General features: G+C 43.6%; 1 protein-coding gene across 3 annotated transcripts in view; it reads right to left on the reverse strand.

The window, feature by feature from the left end:
* The window catches only part of CARD10 (caspase recruitment domain family member 10), a 258,903-nt gene that overhangs the window by 227,656 nt on the left and 15,479 nt on the right, over positions 1 to 15,768 (reverse strand). The window lies entirely within an intron of this gene.

Below are 15,768 nucleotides of genomic sequence, written 5' to 3' on the forward strand. Positions count from 1 at the left end.
CCTGACCCTCTCTACATCATTATGCTTTTTCACCTCTCTTGGCCTGAGCACCGTGGGAAGGGCTGGCATGCCATGGTGTCCCCACTGTGGGGGTCCATGACCATACAATCTCATTCCATGTCATGTATCCTCATCGGGGAGGAATGCAGCAGTCCTATGTGTGGGAAAGAATGCAATGCGACCCTGACTGGGGCAGCTCCGCTGAATAAACAAGCCTGAAGTCTCAGGCTTCAGAACAAAGAAAGAAAGAACGGCATAAATATATTTATAGATACATAGAGGGCAAAAACATCAGGGTCCGCCAGAAGCAGAAACTTAAACTATCCTGGAAAATCCTCTGTAAAATGTTGAAAGGGACCCACCCACACCAATTATACTCCAGAGTACGGAGTAAGGGCAGGGATCCAAGCCAGGCAGGACACGGTGAAGATTTGTGGGTTTGTAAAATGTCTTTTCTTGAACTCAGTGGTTTTCACATTTTTTTCTCCCTGGGATGCAGTGGCAGAAAATCACTTATCCCCATGACCCAAACAATAATAACTTTTGACTTGAGTTTTCATAAATGTAAGATGAAGGGCAGTAATTGCTAGCTATAGCCACTTTATGTCAACTAATAACTAAAATTAGACATTGACGTTTCTAGTAAAACATTTTAAAATAGAGTCTACAATTGTGTGGCAACTTAAGAGAGCATATTTTATGTGTGCATTCACCATGTATTCCTGGTCCTTGGTTTTGTTTTGGGGATGGAACTATAAGTGAGTCTATTCTTTCCCCTGGGCCATTTCACAGAATTGGCCAAAAGGGCAGCCAACTATCCAGTGTGCCAAGATGGTTAGGAGGGTGCCACATTACCATTTCCAGTTTGTCCCATTCTGTGAATAATCAAGCCCAAAAGGGAAGGTGGCACCAAAAAGCAACTCTTGTCCAAGGATGGCTGTGTTCTTCCCTAGCAACCCACTGCCACTATTCTTTCTCTCCAACCCAAGAGCAGTCTTTTATTTTTCCTTTTCTCAGCACTCCTGCTTTCCTTCATTGCAGTCCTCTTTTCTCCTTTCTCCCTCCCCCCTAACTCAATTGTATGCTTTCTGTAAAGGGGGAGGGGGTCCTAAAAGTCATTGGGTTTGATATTCAGCCAGCAGCAGACAGCACTGTGGGCTAGATTCACTAAGCAAACCGATCATGTACCGATCGGTTTGCGAGCCCCTTGCAACCCGATTTCCCTCCTGCTGTATTCACTAACCTGTTTTGTGATTTGATTCCGATCCGCACATGCAAATGAGGGGTACTGCATGCAAAGTAGGCAGGGATGCAATTCACTAAACAGATTTGCCGATTTGACTGTGCTGGCTGATCAACCCAAAAAGCAACTGCTGAGGATGAGTCGCTGAAGCCCTTTCCGACTGCCTTATGCCTTCTGCCTCCCTGCTCTAGCCCTGTCATCCCCAATCTAGAGGTCTGCACGGGAACGGGGATCATGGGAAACCCACGAGTCCTGCAGGGGTCCCGTGGGAATCTCCCCCTAACCCATGGGACTCCCACAGGGACTCCCCTCTGGAACACGGGAATCCCATGGGGACCCCCCTCTATCCAACGGGACTCCCACGGGAATGGAAGGTTTTGGAACCAGGGTTCGTCCGTATAATATAATGGACACGTCAGCCTTAGTAAAAGAGGGGGTTTATAAGTTAATTACCTGAACAGAAAACCAAAAAAGGGTTCCACCAAAGAGATTCCACAAGGAAAACAGCATCACAAACACAAAACAAAACTGTGGAATTGATGATCTTGTCAGAAGTAATTGCTGCTTTTTATAGGGATGGGCGGGGATGGAGGTAATTCCTTGCGGGGCGGGTGGGGACGGAGAGGATCCTGGCGGGGACGGGCGGGGATGGGTGGGATTTCTGTCCCCGTGCAACTCTCTACCCCAATCTCCTGCTTCCCTGATCTGCCTGCCTGCCCCGACACTGCCAGAAACGGACCCTGTTCGTTTCACCTGATCGCCTGCCTGCCCCGACTCTCCCACCCTTCCCTGCAGTGTAAGCCCGTGGTTTTAACCCACAGGCTTTAAGCGGGTTAAAACCACGGGCTGTATAAAAAAGTTTTTTTTAAAAAAAAGTGCCGGGCCAGAGGTTCAGCGCATGCGCGGGGATCGCTATAGAACGATCCGTGCCGGCAGATAGAAGCGTTCCTCTGATCGCCCCCATCTGCACATTGGAGTTTGCTGAATTCGTCAGACCTGCCTGGATCGGGCGGTTAGTGAATCTGGCCCTTTGACTGCCTGATGCCAGCGTTCAACCTGAATATTCAATGCCAGACCATTTCCAGCAACCAGAACTGAATATCTGGGTATTTCAACACCAGTTAACACATGACCGGTTAATGCAATATTCAGACTTAACTTGATTATGCAGTTAAAGATAGGCTACTACTACTTCAACCACCAACTACTACCACCACCACTACTACTACCACCACCACCACCACCACCACTATCACTACCACTACCACCACTACTACTACCACTACCAGACATATGCAGTGCTGTACATCAAAACACAGATAAGACAGTCCCTGTTCAAAAGCGCTTACAATCTAAAGATAAACAAATTGGACAAGAAAGTGCCTCAATACACTGTGCTCAGGTAGGGGAATTACAAAAAGAATGGTAATACAGATATTGGTGCTTAGCAGGTAGGTTGGAGTTTAGAATTGAAAGCAGCTTCAAAAAAGTGGGCTTTGAGTCTGAATTTGAATACTGCCAGAGACAGAGCCTGATGTATCAAGTCAGGCAATTTGTTCCAGCATACAGTGCAGCAAGGTAGAAGGGATGGAGTCTGAAGTTGGCTGTAGAAGAAAAGGATACAGATAAGAGAGACTTATCCAATGAACGAAGTGTCGGAGAGGGGGGGACAGATACCGAGGAGCTGGGATCCCTCTTGCCTTTATTTTAGTGGGGGGTGGGGGTTAGAGGGTGTCCCCGGGCCAGGAGGGCTTGGGCTCCCTCCTGGCTGGGTCGTGTGGAGGGAGGGGGGTTGGGGATCGTGGGGCAAGAGGGCTTGGGCTCACTCTTGCCCCAATGTCGTCCAGGGGGGTTGGGGATCACGTGGCAAGAGGGCTTGAGCTCCCTCTTGCCCCGATGTTGTCGGGGGGGGTAGGGAATTGCGGGGCAAGAGGGCTTGGGCTCCCTCTTGACCCGATGTTGTCGAGGGGGGTCACAGTTCGACAGGGCAGGAGGGCTTGGGCTCCCTCCTGCCCGGATCGTTGTAGAGGAGGTGGATTCTGTTTTTGATAGACACCGGTTACAGAATCCAGCTTTTAGGCAAAGGACTAGCTCCTCCTTCGCCTAAAAGCCCGTGTTTTGGACGTTTGGGGCTTAGGCTATTTTTAGGGTGATTATATAGTGTAAGTTTAGACGTAGTGGTGGTCTGGGCGTTTAAACAGCTGAACGTAGAGGCAGGCCATTATCAAAAAAACCTCCTTTTGGACGTTTTTTTTTTTTATAATGGACATTTTCCCTGCTTCTACTTTCAACGTTTAAGGCCTTAGGCCAAAATGGGACTTAGACGTGTTTTTTTAATTATGCCCCTCCACGTGTTTTATTTAATGTTAAAACTGTCACACTTATTGTAAGTTTTAAAACGAATAAAGATTTTTTTTATTAAATAGTGAATAAACTTGGAAACAAAATAAATAAATAAATCTTCGGGCAGCATCAACGAGATCAGTGTGCTACTGTCAGCCTGCCCTAGAAGTCTTCAATCAGCAGTGATTTCCTGCTTCCACATAGGTGGATTGATGCTGAATGAAGAGTTCCAGAGCAGTCCGATGGCAGCACGCTGATATTTTTGACACTGCCCAAAGATTTAAAATAAGATCGATAAAAATCCAATTTGCGCCAAAAACGGTAAAAAACGGTGAACCATACCCTCAGAGACTCTCAAAAATGAGTCTCTGAAGTGCCTGCCTACCAGCTCTGTACACTGCAGCTAAATGGAGGAAAATATTTTTCTGCCTCAAAACTGCTCCAAAATGACCAGACTTGAAGATCTTCAGACTGCCAGCCAGACGGACTTCAAATGTAACCTTTACCCCCACGGAACCTCTCCACATGACTGGGGGTGGGAAATGCAGCCTGTACCCTGTAACCCAGAGGGACTTTTACACAGTACACATACAGCCTGCACTTAAAGCTTCTACTAGGTCAGCAGGCAAGCGACTGAGTCTGAGAAAGATGGCACACAGACTGGCTTCACAGGTCCACTGAAGTTTCTTTGTGAAGCAGCAGTCCAGCTTCGCAGGACTGCATCCTTTCCTCTGGCAGAGGACTCCGCAAGGGGTCTCATGGCACTGAAGCCACTGAAAAAAAACAAACTTTAAGCAATCAAAATAAGAAAAAGAAGCACAACAGGATCAGAAGACTTCTGCATGGATTGCTTGCAGAAATTGAAAACTGCAGGAGGCTCTAACTCTCTAAGGTAGAAGGAGCATATGCTCTGCAAAGTGTTTGGATTTCTACAACTCCTGGATTGCAGGACGCGATTGAACACCTAGAGCAGGGGTGCCCACACTTTTTTGGCTTGCGAGCTACTTTTAAAATGACCAAGTCAAAATGATCTACCAACAACAAAATTTAAAAAAAAACACAAAATACACTGTATGCAGAGAAAATGTTAATTATCATTTGTATTAAGGGGTTTTTTTCAAAGGTCAAGGCAGATGACTTAAAAATATGCAAAGTCACCTCAGTAACAACTATACAAAAATAGACAAATATACCCCCTCCCCTTTTACTAAACCGCGATAGTGGTTTTTAGCGCAGGGAGCTGCGCTGAATGCCCCTCGCAGCTCCCGACTCTCATAGGCTCCCTGCGCTAAAAACCACTATCGCAGTTTAGTAAAAGGGGGCCATAGTGCAAAATATAGACAGCAGATATAAATTCTCAAAACGGACACATATTGATCACTAAAATCATTTTTCCTACCTTTGTCTGGTAATTTCATGAGTCTCTGGTTGCACTTACTTTTTCTGTAAATCCAATATTTATTTCTGTCACTCTTTCTCTCTCCCCCTACCCCTCTCTTTAATTCTGTCTTTCTCTCTCCCCCTGCCCCCCTCAAGTCATCACCCCGATTTCTCCACTTCCCCGATTCTTTCTCTTTCCCTGCCCCCCAAAGCCCACGCCGATTTCTCCCTGCTTCCCCGAGCCAGGCCTGGTGTGTACAAGCACCGAACCCATAAGCCTTCACCTCCGATGACAATTCTGACGTTGGAGAGGAAGTTCCAGGCCAGCCAGGCAGTGATTGGCTGGCCTAGAACTTCCTCTCCGACGTCAGAATTGACGTCGGAGGTGAAGGCTTGTGTGTCTAGCGCTTGTATGCGCCTGGCCTGGCTCAGGGAGGCAGGAAGAACAAGATCGCAAAGGCAATGCGATTGACTTATATTGCCTTTGCGATCTACTGGTCGATCGTGATCGACCATTTGGGGACCCCTGACCTAGAATATGGAATCTGAAAGGATGTAACAGAACTGGTGTTTATTGGCACTAATTGATTCTAATTGGTAGTTACTTGTAGAAGAGGACCAAAGTACATCACACAAAGTATACGATGAAAAGCACCAAGGACCAACCAGATTCCTCTTTTCTGTGCATCCTGGGATGTGCCAGGGAGGGTCCTAAGGCTCTGATTAGCCCAGATTGCTTAAGGCCCCTCATATGGATGCACCGGGGGGCTTGTGCGAGCACGGTGATAGAGAGTGAGCATCTCTCCCTCTGCTAGGGGTGAGTGTCCGGAGATTGTGCATGCGCGGCAGGAAGGAATGGGCATCTCTCCTGCCACGATCTTTTATTTGGTTTTTGGGTTGGGTTTTTTTTTTTTTTTTTTATAATATGCGAGTGTATTCTGTGCATGTGCTGATTGCTACCACCAGCAACTCATCTCAAGTAAATTTAGCAAGCCTATGTGAACATCCGCAAACCTCATATGATGCGGGGTCTTTTGAGAATGACTCGCCTTTTTGAAATCGTTACAATAGCGACCTGAAAATCTTCCCCTAGGTTCTTTTATTAGTTTTGTGCCTTCACTGATGCTCCATTCAGGTATGATATAGTCTGAATCAACTAGAGAAGTGTTCTTCAACCACTGGTCCATGGACTGGTGCTGGTCCACAGAAATTTTCTGCCTGTCCACAGGGCCAACATGTGCATCAGGCCCAAAACAGTGTTCTTCAACTGCCGGTTCACGGAGCGATCGATGCGGCGTTATTTTCGAGCCAGCTCCCTCTTCCTCACTGATTCAGTGCACAAAGCCATGGGCAGTGGCTCCTACGTACATCCTGCGCCTGAACCGGAAGCCTTCTCTCTGACTTGTTGTTAATAAGATTATATTGTGTATCTGTGAAAAATGAATGGAAAAAATAGTGGTACAATTAGTACTATTATGGGGGTGGGGTCTGGGGTGGAGATTGGGTAGAGATGGGCAGGGTCTGGCCCATGACTTAGCCCAGTGTTCTTCAACTGCTGGTCTACGGACTGATGCCGGTCCACAGAATAATTCTTTTATTTCTGCTGGTCCATAGGTTAAAAAAGGTTGGAAAACACTGAACTAGAGTATCAAAGCCAACGAAGATAGGAATATTTTGATAAGCGGTTACTCTACAAAAGGCCAATGAAAGGAAGAGAAACCTTGCCTTGCACAGTATGAAAGTCCACGAAAGAGGCAAGAAAGATGTAAAATCCAGTAGGAAAAGTCTTATTATGCAAGTCCCAACAAGGATCTGTGTTTCGGCAAAAAACAGATGCCTTCTTCAGGGGACAATCAATACACTGTACAGAACACATAAGACAAATATGGGATAAATATGGGAATAAAAATACTATGCATGCACATGAAGCTTCTATATGTACCAACAGAATAAAAGCTTAAAAAAACAACAACCCAAAAACGGTAAAACATTAACACCAGTGTAACCAAAAATGATTCCAATGACAATAAATATGAAATAAAACAATGAATTTCTGAGATAGAATGTTAAAGCCTAACTTCATCATTAGAATTAGAATTTTAAAAGAAAATAGACCAGAGTATGTAGAGTGACCAAATGATTCCATCATAGACAACTGTAGGAATACCACACAGGAAACACACACACGCAGTCTTAGAGTCGAGAAGGAGGCGCTCCAAATGAATGGTCTCTCCCCCTTTTATTGAGAATCATAGCTCCATTAATTACTTAGTTAATGCTCTACAAGGTTATAATTTCATAATGCATTTACAGTGAGGATTAGGCCAAAGTAATTAATTGTTTACATATTTCATGTGCTTTTCAAAGTTACTATCTCATGTGACATCTGAATATATATAATGGTTATAATAAAGTGATTCCCAATGTGTACATTTCTGATATGTCTCAAATCTTACTATATCATGTGACAGTCCAAAGGTTATAATGCATACTCCCAGACAACTGAATGTATTAAGAAAATGCATTGTATATATACCAAGAGTATCAGTCTGTGTGGAACACTTTTAAAGACTTTGCTAAAATCTAAATACACCACATCTAGCACACTCCCTTTATCCAATTCTCTGGTCATCCAGTCAAAGAAATTGATCAGATTTGTCTGACAAGACCTACCTCTAGTGAATCCATTTTGCTCCAGTCCTGTAATCCGCAGGATTGCAGAAACTTCTGTTTTAAAAGTATTTCCATTAATTTGCTTACCACAGAAGTCAGACTTACCGGCCTGTACTGCCTTTCTCCAGTCCTCCAGTACCACTCCCGATTCTAGAGACTCATTGAAAAGGTCAGTCAGCGGAGCCACCGGAACTTCCCTAAGGTCCTTCACCACCCTCGGATATACACCATCCGGCCCCATTGCTTTGTCTACTTTTAGTTTAGCCAGCTCCTCACAAACACAACTATCTGAAAATCAATCAGGGTCTACCACTCCTCCATCCCTATTCATGCTTGTCTTCTGCATTAGAGAGACCAAGTTCTTGGATGCTGTAGGTGATTGCTTCCTGGAACAACTTGTCAAGGAAAATACTAGAGAAAATGCAATTCTGGACTTAATTCTAAATGGCCTGCGAGGACCGGCACAAGATGTAGAAGAAGGGATGCTGGGAAGCAGTAATCACAATATGATCCGCTATGATCTGGACGCAGGGGAGAAATATCAGTCCAAAATGACAGACACGGCACTGAACTTCCAAAAAGGGAATTACAAAGGGATGAGACTCATGGTAGGGAAGAAGATTACGAAGAGTATAAGCACTGTAAAAACGCTAGAACAAACATGGTCCCTTTTTAAGGACACAGTCACCAAGGCGCAAAATCTATATATACCACGTATCAACATGGGATCCAAGAGGAAAATGAACAAAGAACCGGCGTGGCTCACTGTAGAGGTGAAGGAAGCGATCAGAGACAAAACTTCATTTAAGGAATGGAAAAGGTCAAAAACAAATGAAAACTGGAACAAGCACAAACAACATCAACGCAGGTGCCATAAGGCGGTAAAAGGGGCCGAAAAAGACTACGAGGAAAAAATAGCTAAGGAGGCGAATAACTTCAAGCCGTTCTTTTGATATATTAAGAGGAAACGACCTGCGAAGGAAGCGGTGGGACCGTTGGATGACCATGGAATAAAGGGAGCGCTAAAAGAGGACAAAGCAATTGCCGACAAACTGAACACATTTTTTGCGTCTGTATTTACCGAAGAAGATGTGCACAGCATACCGTAACCCATCAGGCTATATGCTGGAAACAAAGATGGAAAGCTGACAAGATTGATGGTCAGTCTAGAGGAGGTGTGTAGGCAGATTGATAGGCTTAAGAGTGATAAATCCCTGGGACTGGATGGCATCCATCTGAGGGTCATCAAGGAACTGAAAGGGACCATAGTTGAATTGCTTCAACTAATAGCCAATCTGTCGATCAAATTGGGAAAGATTCCGGAAGACTGGAAGGGGGCGAATGTTACACCGATCTTCAAGAAAGGTTTGAGGGGAGATCCGGGAAACTACAGATCTATGAGTCTGACCTCGGTACCGAGAAAGATGGTAGAGTCACTGATAAAGGACAGCATCATTGATCACCTTGATGGACATGGGCTGATGAGAACCAGTCAGCACGGTTTTAGCAAAGGCAGATCATGTTTGACGAACTTGCTGCACTTCTTTGAGGGAGTAAACAGACAGATAGACAAGGGCGATCCGGTCATAAGAACATAAGAAAAGCCTTCACCGGATCAGACCGAGGTCCATCCAGTCCGGTGATCCGCACACGCGGTGGCCCATTTAGGTACTCCTGATTGGAGACCCAGATATACCATAGCCCTCAATATGATTTGCAAGAAGGTGTGCATTCAACTTGCGCTTGAATCCCAGAACAGTAATCTCTGTCACAACATCCTCCGGGAGAGCATTCCAAATTCCCAGCACTCGCTGTGTGAAAAAGAACTTCCTGACATTCGTCCTGAAACTGCTGCCACTCAGTTTCAGTCTGTGACCTCTTGTCCGTGTCACCTCCGAAAAAGTTAGTAATGCTTCTTCTTGGTCTATTTTATCAAATCCCTTTATTAATTTAAAAGTCTCTATTAAATCCCCTCTCAGTCTTCTCTGCTCGAGGGTAAACAGTCCCAATTTCCTAAGGCGCTCTTTGTAGCTCAAATTCTCCAATCCCTTAACAAGTTTTGTGGCTCTCCTCTGTACCCTCTCCAGCAGAGTTATATCTTTCTTGAGGTATGGAGACCAGTGTTGTACACAGTATTCCAATTGCGGTTTGACCATTGCTCTATAAAATGGCATTATTACATCTTCCGATCTACTCGTGATCCCCTTCTTAATCATGCCCAACATCCGGTTTGCTTTCTTCGCCGCTGCCACGCATTGTGCCGAAGGCTTTAGGGTTCTGTCAATCAGTACCCCCAAATCTCTTGTTCGCATTTTGCTAATGTCGCCCCCAACATCTTATATTCGTGTTCTTTGTTTTTTTTTCCTAGATGCATTTGTTTATGTTAAAATTCATCTGCCACTTTGTTGCCCATGCTTCCAGCTTGTTCAGATCCTTCTGGAATTCCTCGCAGTCCCTTTGAGAATCAACCGCCCAACATAGTTTTGTATCGTCTGCAAACTTTATTATATTGCAAGTTGTTTCCTCTTCCAGATCGTTTATAAAAATATTGAACAAGATGGGCCCAAGAACCCTGGGGCACGCCACTAGTCACCCTCTCCCAGTCCGAGAATTTCCCATTTATGGTAACCCTCTGCATTCTGTTCTCCAACCACTTGCCGATCCATCTGTGCACTTCTCCTCCTACTCCATGGCTTAGTAGTTTCTTTATAAGCCTTGCATGTGAAACCTTGCCAAACGCTTTCTGGAAGTCCAAGTAGACTATGTCCACTGAATCCCCACTATCCACTTGTTTGTTCACTTTCTCAAAGAATTGTAGTAAATTTGTCAAACATGACTTCCCTTTCCTGAATCCGTGTTGACTAGCCCTTATTAGGTTGTGATCCTCCAAATGTTGTACAATGTTGTCTTTAATCAGTGTTTCAATTATCTTCCCAGGAACCGAAGTGAGGCTCACAGGTCGATAGTTTCCTGGATCACCTCTTGTTCCTTTTTTGAAAATTGGGATAACATTTGCTATCCTCCAGTCTTCTGGTATTTGCCCTGTTCTAATTGACATATTAGCCACAGTTTGTAGCAATTCACCAATTTCGACCTTAAGTTCCTTTAAAACTCTCGGGTGAATTCCATCTGGTCCAGGGGATTTGTCGCTTTTCAGTTTGTCAATCTGAAAGTATATCATGTCAACGTCACATTTACTGTTGTGAGGCTTTCTTCTATGCCTCCGGTGAATATCTTTCCTGTGTCTGGCACTGTTGAAATGTCCTCATTTGTGAAGACAGAGGCAAAGAATGAATTTAACCTATCGGCAACCTGTTTATCCTCTTTAATTGATCCTTTCTTTCCTTGGTCGTCGAGAGGGCCCACTGTCTCTCTTGCTGGTTTCTTACCTTTTATATATCTAAAAAAGGGCTTGAAATTTTTGGTTTCCTGAGCTATCTTTTCTTCATAGACTTTTTTGGCGTCTCTTACCACTTTATGACACTTTTTCTGGTCAATTTTGTGACAGTTCCAGGCCTCTAATGTTTTTTCTCGTTTCCATTTTTTGAACGAATTTCTCTTCTCCCTCACTGCATCTTTCACCTCTTTTGATAACCACGCTGGTTCTCCTTTGTTCTTCTTCCGCCTTCCTTTAGATATCTTCGGTATGTGAAGATTCTGTGCTTCTGTGATGGTGTTTTTCAGCAGAGACCATGCTTGATCAACTGGTTTTCTGCTTTGTGCTTCTTGAGCCGTTTTCTAACCATGGATCTCATGCTGTCGTAATTCCCTTTTTTGAAGTTAAAGGTCGTGGTTTTATTCTTGATTGGTTTCCCCTTTCCGATGCTAATGGTAAAAAAGATCATATTGTGATCACTTTTCCCTAGAGGGGCCTTCACTTTTACATTTGTTGCTCTTCCCGAAATGCCATTTATGACCAAATCCAGGACTGCATTTCCTCTTGTCGGTTCTCCTACCATTTGTTCCATGAAGCAATCTCCTATCATTTCCAGGAATTTTATCTCCCTGCCGCAGTTTGACGTTCCCAAATTCCAGTTTATCCCCGGAAAGTTGAAGTCTCCCATGATCGTCACATTGCCTGATTTACTTCCCCGATTAATTTCCTCCATCATTTCTTTGTCTGTTTCCTCAGTCTATCCCGGAGGTTGATAATAGAGGCCAATTTGTGTGTCAGCCTCTTTATGTCCAGGAATCTTTATCCAGAGTGATTCTAGTTTTCCATTTGCTTCTATCTCTCCTTCTCTAACAGACTCTATTTCTTCTTGGACATATAGGGCAATATCTCCCCCTTTCTGCCCTATCCTATCTCTTCTGTATAGTTTATATCCTTGTAATGCTGTGTCCCATTCATTTTCTTCATTCCACCATGTTTCTGTTATTCCTATGATATCTGGATGTTGTCTACTTGCTAATTCTTCCAGCTCTCCCATTTTGTTTCCTAAGCTTCTGGCATTCGTGTACATACATTTAAGTTCTGTTTGTGCTAAGTTACTGGATTTAGTGGTCCACACATCCTTTTTTGTATCTAATTGATCCTTTTTAATTCCTCTTGTAGTGTCCTCATATTCATGCCCTATATCTGTACGATTGCTTGGAGTTGCCTCCTCAGGATATCTTGGTGTCCGGACCATCGACCGGCTGTCGACTGTCGGCTCTCCCCTGATCTTTAGTTTAAAGCCTTCTCAATGAACTTCCTTATGTTCTCAGCCAGAACTCTCGCTCCTTGTTTGGCTAGGTGAAGTCCGTCCTTTCTATAATACCCGCTCTTTCCCCAGAATGTTGTCCAGTTTCGCACGAAGTCAAAACCCTCTTCTTCACACAAACGCCTCATCCAGGCGTTCACAACTCTCAGTTCATCCTGTCTCGTAGCGTCCGCTCTCGGTACCGGAAGGATTTCCGAGAAAGCCACCTTCACCTCTTCCACCTTCAACTGCCTTCCAAGTGAGCGGAGCTGATCCTTTAATTCTTCCCTGTCGTACTTCCGTCTGCAAACATCATTGGTTCCCACATGGATGAGCACAGCAGTTTCCTTTCCCCCTGCTCCATCTATGATCCTGGTGATCCTGCTGGCCACATCCTTGACTAATCTTTCCCTTCTTCCTCCCGCAATGTGGCTGTCCACATTTCTAATTATGGAATCTCCGACTATAATCCCAATCTTCTCTAGTTGGATGATCCTCGGGGGTCTTAAGTCTGTATCCTCGGCGTAAGTCATGCTTGCCTTCATCTGTGTCTCATCCTCAGTTGGTCTATCATCTCTGCTGATTGGATTGTTGTCTCTTTTTTATAAAGCTTTATTAAATTTTCAAGGCTAATACAAAGTCCATAAAATTATACATACAGTAATACTCAGAATCAGCACTTACAACCATTCAATAATAATAGAAAATGAATTAACCCCCCCTCCCTTCCAGTACATTCAGTCAAGGAATAAAACAAAAGAGATAACCCCCCCCCCCCACCCCCACCCCATCCTTTCCTGGATGTGTGTATAAATCTAAAGGAAATTAAAGGTAAAAGACAACTATTCCAAAGTAACAAAAGTCGTTAATGGACCCCAAACTAATCTGAATAAATTATTATGACCCAACATGTCAACATTCATTTTCTCATACTTATAACATAAACATAAATTTGCCCACCAAAAGGTAAAACTAAGCCGTTCCCAATTTTTCCAATTGTGAGTAACCATTTGCATGGCAATCCTGGTCATAATAATGAAAAGCCGGCATTTATACCGGTCCAAAGGGGGTTTAGTATGCAATAGTGTCACACAGATGACATTTTCTGAATGTAAACCATACTTTATACATGGAAAATGTTTAATAAAAGTATGTATAGATCCAGTTTAAACACAGTAATCCTTCATCCCTAATTTGTTATTCCCAAATCCAGAAAGCAACACTGTAATATTGAACAGAATAAAGTACAGTGACACATAATTAGAATGTTCCCTCTATTCGGCTTGAACTGATTTGCACCACTGTTCATATGGTTCTCATATCATATTAAACCAATGAATTTTATCCCTCCATAGTGCTATTAATTTATTCAGAAAGCAGACATTTTTCAAGCACTACTGGAGGGGCATCACAGAAGGAAGACATATTTATCTTCTCTGCTGTTGCAATCTCACAGCGGGGTTGCTCTTATTCAAAATGTAATTAGTTTTGCTGCTTTATAATTTACTCCTAAGGGTTACAGTATATAACAGAAATTTCTCAGAGTCTTTAAGTTTTAATTTAGCTATATCATATAAAAGTTATTGCATCTCCCCAGTACTTTTGCACCTTCATATACAATCAGGCCAACATTTATTCTCAGCAGTCTGGAATACTGTAGCTTATGCAGCTGAACTGATGTGAGATGCCACCAGAAGTATATATAGTACGGTAATCATTTTCTAATGTTAGCTGATGTGGATGTGGAAATGTTTGTACATTTTTCATAAATGGTTAACCAATCACCTTTTTCAATTTCCTCCCCAAAGTCAGCTACCCAACTAGGATGTGCTTGGGTGTATCTATCAGAGATGGATTTCATATACCCTTAAATTCAGATACAACTCTTTTATTCTTTCCAACCCAATGAAAGTTGGAAAGAATTACCCAGAAGGGGTTGAGAATGTTTTTCTGCTTTGTCCCTCTTCACTCAGAGGGTGGTGGACACCTGGAATGAGCTTCCGGAGGCTGTGATAGGACAGAGTACATTAAGGGGATTCAAAGAGGGATTGGACAAGTTCCTGAAGGATATGGGGATTGAGGGATATAGATAGACGTAGAGATAGGTTCATAAAAGGGTATAGATAGAAGAATAATGAGGATTGAAAGGTTTTAGTCAAAGGATCACTTATGGGTCATGGACCTGATGGGCCGCCGCGGGAGGTTTTTTACTTACATCTTAGAGACACATAGATTTTTCACCTGTATTTCCCCATCTTTAATCTGTATGAGGTGTCCGCCCCTCTGGCACTGAGATCCTTGTGTTGCTCATCTCAGGTTCCACTCCCGATACCATTTTTCAGCCCATGGACATATTTTTTTTTAGTCATGGGTAAGTTAATCTGGACACAATGAAGAGTTTGTTACAGCAGCAAACTCTGAGAACTGTATACTCTGACATTATGTATTGCATCATCTCCAGCCACAGCTGACCTGGAGTAAAAAAAAAATCCCTGATCCCAGAATCAAACTAAGGACCAGTACTTGCCACTGAGCCACCAGGTTCATCTGGATATGCTTATTTAATCATGGGTGCATCCCATCCTCAAAGACTGCCCTCCACTTTTGCATCTGTAAAGGGGACCCCACTGCCCTGAATGACAATATTCCCCAGCATAAACTCCAGATCTGAAGGCTATGTTTAAGCTCTGGAGAGTACCACTATCATAGCAAGAAAAGTTTGCTGTAAAAAAAGTGAATTCAAGCACCGAGTCCACCACCAGAGAAACAAAAGGGCTCAAGAGACGTCACAAGCCCAAAGAAACTAAAGAAATAAAAACTCTCTAACCATCTTATAAAAGTTATATTGCTGAGTTCAGGAGGGGGAATCAAGCTAAGCGGTCATTTTCTTCCACCCAGCCCTCAGAAGGCTCCTCTACTTCAATCAGGCCAATTATACACGGAGGAAGGGGATGGACTAGGGTTTGCATCTGATTGGGTCCGAACTTCTGGTCCCAATTCAGCTTTTTTGGGGACTGGAAGTTCAGGTTAAATCAGCTGCTAGCCAGATCTGAAGCAGAGGAAGTACAAGTACTTAGTTACCACCCATCTCTGGCACCTGATTATGATCTTATCTTATACCTCATCATGTATTATTTGAAGTGCATGTGACTATTTTGGGTATTCTAAGATGCATTAGTTCTTACAGCTTTACCCACCCAAAAAATACCTCTTCCTCCAGTTAATCCCCTAGTTTAGTTTTTCCTTATCATGGCTTCCATTCTAACTAAGGGCTAGATTCTCAAAACTTTGCAGTAAAAACTGATGGGCCGTTGTCTCAGCCATTATTGTAGCAATTTCAAAAAGATGAGTCATTCTCCAAAAAATGCAAATGCAAATGAGGCTGGCAGAAAGTAGCAAAGGTTCGCTAAATTTGCATGTGCCCATCGCTGGTGACAGCAATCGGCA

This window comes from Geotrypetes seraphini, chromosome 2, assembly GCF_902459505.1.
Source record: "Geotrypetes seraphini chromosome 2, aGeoSer1.1, whole genome shotgun sequence".
Lineage (NCBI taxonomy): Eukaryota > Metazoa > Chordata > Amphibia > Gymnophiona > Dermophiidae > Geotrypetes > Geotrypetes seraphini.